The sequence below is a fragment of the Platalea leucorodia genome (genome assembly GCF_965183815.1).
Source record: "Platalea leucorodia genome assembly, chromosome: 10".
Classification (NCBI taxonomy): domain Eukaryota; kingdom Metazoa; phylum Chordata; class Aves; order Pelecaniformes; family Threskiornithidae; genus Platalea; species Platalea leucorodia.
In genome coordinates this window covers 10655469-10661468 of record NC_138832.1, presented here as the reverse complement: position 1 = coordinate 10661468, position 6000 = coordinate 10655469, and positions in this window count along the sequence as shown.

Here is a 6000-nt window from a genome sequence, read left to right as displayed (position 1 = left end):
CTTTCTGCGGCAGCGGGGAAGTGCTAGCAGGCTGCTCTGGGAGCACAGCACTATTCACATGCAAATGCTCTTTGTCTCACCAAACTGGTACACTGAAACTCATCGCTGAAGTAGGTGTAGCAAAAAAATTTGGTATGCCTTATGTTACATCAGTAGAAATTCAAAAACTGTCTGTGTATGTAGAAGTAATGGTACTATCAAGCAGTGTGAATTCAGTGGATAATACACCGAGGAGGAACACCTAATGACTGATTTCTGAATACTGGGCCTGAGAAAACGTCAATATTAAATCACTCCTAACACAGAATTCCTAGCTGCAATGTACCTGCATTGGAGCACAGCCCTTCATTTTGAAGAGTATGAACAAGTAGAGAGCAGAAATGGACTGGTGTCATCTCTCCAAGTACGGAAAGATCTCAGGATCTGATGTGGCTGCAAGGAAGTTGCTTTGGTGCCATAGAAATCAATGGCAAAACTTGCATGGACTTCAGATAGAGGGGCTCTGAGTGCAAATGGGCATTTTCCCTCCCTTCTTGTAACTCAGAAGTTCTTTATCTTGGGCGTTGTTGAGTGTAGTTGTGTTGACAGTGTGCTGGTGAAAGAAACTGTAGTAGGAGGACAAATAGTAGTAAGGAGGTAGGAATGGAATGAATTCTGAGATCAAGGGTGGCATTCATGTGCCAATCTGTTAAAGTAATAGCAGAGACAAAAGCTAACGCAGAGCACTAAAGAGCAGATTGTGTTAAGTCGTCTGAACTGCTCTGGTTTACATAGGGTGCCATGCAAAGTGACTTTGGAAATGATTTAATTTTCCACTGTGCACACACAGGGTCCTGAAAATAGCACAAATACTTGAGCAGATTTGCTGAAAAACCTGAAAATTTTCCCTTCTCTGAGAGCTCCTTTGGTTGTTGTGGTTTAAAATAAATCACGTTTCCATGCATTTTGACTTCCTTGGGCATTATGGGAGATTATAAACTACTTCATATGCAGGGTGACATTTCAGATGTGGGTGTATGGGGCCCTCACATACATTTTGCAGCTATTTGCTTTGTCACTTACTTCATCTGTATGCGACCCGTCTCCATCAGTGGAACTTGACATGTTCTGCAAAGTTCCTGCAGGCTCCAGTTTGCCGAGAGGATCTATTTCTTCATTAAACTGTAAATATGTGGGCGCTATCACTCAGCTTCTTAGCAGTAGCTGCTAATGCTATAAGCAGTCTTTGGGGCTCTTTGATCCCAAACCACTTGGCGACTCTTGCACGTCTGATGGCGGCTGTAGTTTGAACCAACTAACCACATCAAGGAGGCCAGATGGGACTCCCTCAGAGATCAGACAGCCTTAAGCATGAGCCCTGTAGTAGCATCCAAGAGGTGGTTAGAGTCAAAGCTGTTTTAGAGGCTTTGGGATAGCTGAGGATTTCCTGAGATAGGCAAAGAGTGAGCTCAACCTTTTTTGGGGTGCCTTTGTGGCATTGTAAGATGCATCTAGTGGGGTGTCTGATTCATCTTGCTGGGTAGGGCAGAGAAGGCTGGGAAAAGAGAAGAATGACCAAAAGAGTAAAGCAAAAAGGCTGAAAGGGAAAAATGAGAGGAGAACTTTCTCCCAAAGAGACAAGTGCCAGAACTATGTAGCTGAAGATGGCCCTTGCTTGCTTGTGAAGTACCACCAGATACCTCCCAGCTGTGGCTCTGGCAGTGCCTGGCAGCAGGGAGAAATATGATTATCTGAAGTGTGTTGCTGTAAAGAAATGCTGAGACCCTGCAGATCATGCTGACTCCAGAGTGTCCCCACGTGCAGCTGCCTTCTAGAAAATAAACCTGCTGATCCTCTCGGTAACAGTCAGTCATGGAGCAATACCTGGAAACTGCTTAAATGTCACAGGCAGCATTCAAAACAGAAGTCTTCTACTGTACATCTCATAACAGTAACGCCAACTTTTGTAATAATACCTAGCAGTTAGTGATAAATGCTCTGTAAGCACAGAACAACATGATCACCCCTGCCGTGGGCTTTATGATCAGATTTGTCCCAGTAACACCTTGCCCCAAGGTATGGAAATCTAAGACTGGGATTTTTTCAGTGCCTCACCTCACCTGCTTATTGACGGTTTGTCTACCAGTGACCCACAGCCAGGACACCTCGGTCGCTCTCAAGTCAGCACTGCATTGGCGTCATCCTTTCCTGAGGTGGGAACAATCAGGCAAAGAACATACTTTACTCCTTTGGGAAACGATCACAGCTATTACCTAGTTATGAAGATTTGTCCCCAAGGGCAATATTCAAATATATCTATTGATATAATTCCAACGTCAATAAATAGACACGGGGACATTCCTATGCCTTTTCCCAATAAGTTTTACTCACCTATTACTTCTTGTCAACTGCAATATCACATATTTTGCAAACAAATAGTTTACTTACTGCTATCTAGTACTTCTTACTAACAATTTTTTTCTCAGGATACTATCAGAGATATTTCTTCGATGTTATTAGCCTCAATGATACTCCGCATACTAAGAATAAATTTCGTATAACTAGAGAAGCTTTCTGGGACTACCAATGAAAGATATCATTTTAATTTAAAGACTGAGATATTGATAAAAATACAGTAAAATACAATTGGAAGTAACGAGCGATAGCTGCACGCGTCCAGCATGGATCCTGTTTTCTTGTTTGCGAAGGTTATTTATTTAGTCACGCAGTCGCAAAACAGCCCAATTACAAAAACAAGCCCTAGCATAACTTTTTTTTCTCTGAGTGCTTTAAACTGGGGAACTGCCTGAGTAATTTTCTTCTGAGTAGAAGTAATTACCCAGGTTTGTACTTGGTGGCTTTCCTTTTATTAAGGTTTAGAAACAATACTGTATTTTGAATCCCATTATTCTTTTCATCCCTAGCATTAAGCACAACGTTAGTGAGCCAGCTAAGGGGCATAGGGTGAGCACAAAGAGGTTTGCTTTGCTTGGGGAGGGAAAACATGATTGACATTTATCAGTGGTTAATAAATTCCGTGGCTAAAGTCAATTTGCAGCAGCAGCAAAGATTGTTTTATAATGCTATTTCCTCAGTAAATGACATTATAGATTTTCCCTGATTATTCATCTTTCTGGTTTTGAAAATTTCTAATTTATTTTGGAAGCTGGGTGGTAATGAGCTTGCAGGCAGCTTATCACGTAATTTCCAACTGGCAACAACACTAGTCTGTGATTATATTTTTGGTTCTGATAGTGTTTGTTTGCTTTATACTTTACCAAGCATTAAGGTAAAAAAATACGCTTTATGGTAATTGCGAGCCCTGCCTGTGCCCCACTGGAGGGAAGATTAACAGTTGGACTCGATGATCTTAAGGGTCTTTTCCAACCTTAACGATTCTATGATTCTAAGATGAGTTTAGGGGTATCTTATCTATCAAGATGCCCCTGAAAACAGGTATGAGTCTCTTTGTGAAACCCTCGCAGTGGGAGATGGCAGTGGGGACGTGGCTGTGCAGCTGCCACACATGACTATATGATGATGAATTCCCATTGGTGGCAAAGGGATCATCTTCATACTGCGCAATATTTCTTTTCCCACATGAAACAGGCTTGGAAAGTGAACACCACCTTCTCTGCTCCTCTGTGCTGAGGCTCCAGGGCCTGAAGAACTGGATTTGGGCCATGAAGACTTGTCTCCTGGGGTGCAGGGACTTTCCTTCCTGGGGCCACAGGCTGATAAATTGAACCCAGCAAGGAAATTGGAGTGGTGGCACTGAGCCTGCAAACCAGGATAGGTGGCAAGGCTCCCTCAGCTCCAGGTTTTCTCCCTGGGACGTGGGGGTTTGCAGCCCCCTTCACTGAAAGGAGCTCACAGTCTGACCATGGCAATTTTCCCGAGAGCAAGGCACTCGCTACTGCAGCCAGACATGGGTATAATACGCATCTCTAGAAATGAGTGCTTTTATATGCATCTCCAGTAGTGTTCTCAAATGCTCTGTGCTAAATGGAATGTATTGTTTTGTTGATTTAGCTTTTATCTTAAGAGCAGGGTTTTCAAATAATCATGCATCAAAAAACATCGTATTTTGGAAAGCATTGCACTCAATAAAATAAGCAACTAAAACATCTTCCAATATTCTCGCAGCAAGTACGTTTAAAATTCAGGTTGTGTTGGGGGCTAACACAGCAATGAATACCCTGAGACAGGATTAAGACTAGATTTTGGCAAGTCAGAGGGAGTAATCCCAATGCTCACAGCAGATTTAGTCCTTTCCATGTGGGGTTCAAACCTTGCTGCTCCGAAAGAGTTAGCATGCAGACCACAAACTCAGCAAATGTTACACAAGATAAAAATGGACATTCATTCTAAATCATAATGGGTGCAAAAAATATTATTTTGAAAACTTAAGGGAACTATTATAACATCTCATATCCATTTGTTTATGAGCTTGCAGGGGAGATAAAAGGATGATTACACAGCTCATGCAGGCTCTGCTGTTTTAGAGTTGGGCTCAGCTGCTAAGTCGGCTTCCTTCTTCTTTACTGTCAACAATAAATAGACAATTTTTGTTGGACTTCTTCATATACCTGCCTGTGCTGGTGGTGAGAGGTGCACGTACAGAGTAGTATCATGCTGTATGCTGGAGTGGGTACTTGTTTACCACAGCTAATATCTGAAGCGTGAAGACATTGCACTATGAGGGTGTTGTGTTGTTTTTTGAGCCTTAGGTTACAGACAAAGAAAAGTTTATTTGTTCTGGATTTTTATAGAGATTTAGTTACATGAAATCACATTGAATTCCTCATAGTAAGCAGGCTATTTTCTCCCTGCCTCACCATTCGAGGGGGCTGATTTAGATAGTGAAGACAGGAGACCTTGGGCTGTGCTGCAGTCAGCAGAGGAGGAGTATCTCCTCTGGGATACAGCTTGGCATGTCTGTGCATCTGTCTGATGCCTAATTGCCTTAGTCTGCTCCATCGCCACCAACATATCTGAAGACCTTTCTGACTGGTCTCCATGCCTAGCTATGGCCATTAAGGTATAGATATATAGATATATGTAGGCTATTATAGGTTATAGGCTGCTGGTTCCTTTAGAGAGGACAACACTTGGGAGCAACCCACTGTGTGGGTATATTCACAAATGGAGAGGTGCAGGGGCTGTGGTGAGCAGCTGGAGCTGGCCCAGGGTTTGCGCCAGGACTACAGCATCTTTTCAGCAGGTTTATGGGAGTGTATGCAGTATTTTCTCCTCTATTTCCCAGTGTGACAAATAATTTTGGAATAACAGCAGAGAGATCTTTCAGCTATAGAGTGAAGAGGAGATTAAAAAAGGAAGAACCAGGTTTTTATAGAAATCTGTACCTCTGTGTAATAAAATAATGAATGTTATGAAGTGGATTCAGCCTCATGAAGTGAATTCAGTCTCATTTTTAGTCCTCTTAAGGTCAGAGGATGATAATGTAAAGGAAAATCTATTCTAGACATTTCTTCAGGCATTGCAGTTACTTCATTAGCCTTTATTTCTTCTCATTTCTGCTCTCTGACAGCCTTTCAAGTCTCAGGTTCTTCCTTCTTGAAACGCTTTGATGTGCTCATCCATCTGACAAGCTGTTTAAGGTCTTGATCTTAATTTAACGTTTGTAGATACCCACAGAGAATTTTGTTAATGCAGTCTTTAAAATACTAAATGAAGTTCTAGTTTTCTTCATGAATAAAGTTTTATCCTTGCTATTATTTTTCCTTTGGAATGGTGTTCCTATTTAACATCTAGGAAATTTTTATTGCTACGAAGCAGCAATGGGCTTTTTGGGCTAGGTATGTAATTAAATGAGGATTTTATATTTCTTTGGGGGGCCTTTTGTTAAAAGAATAGGAATACGACATAATTGAAAAGGTCTTTTCAATGAAAGAAGCCTTAGATACCTCAGAGGCATGAGAGCAAGTGGTTGCCCAACCTCAGATTAGGAGTGCTCCTGTAAGTTGATGCATAGTACGCTGTTTTCTGTATTGACACCGT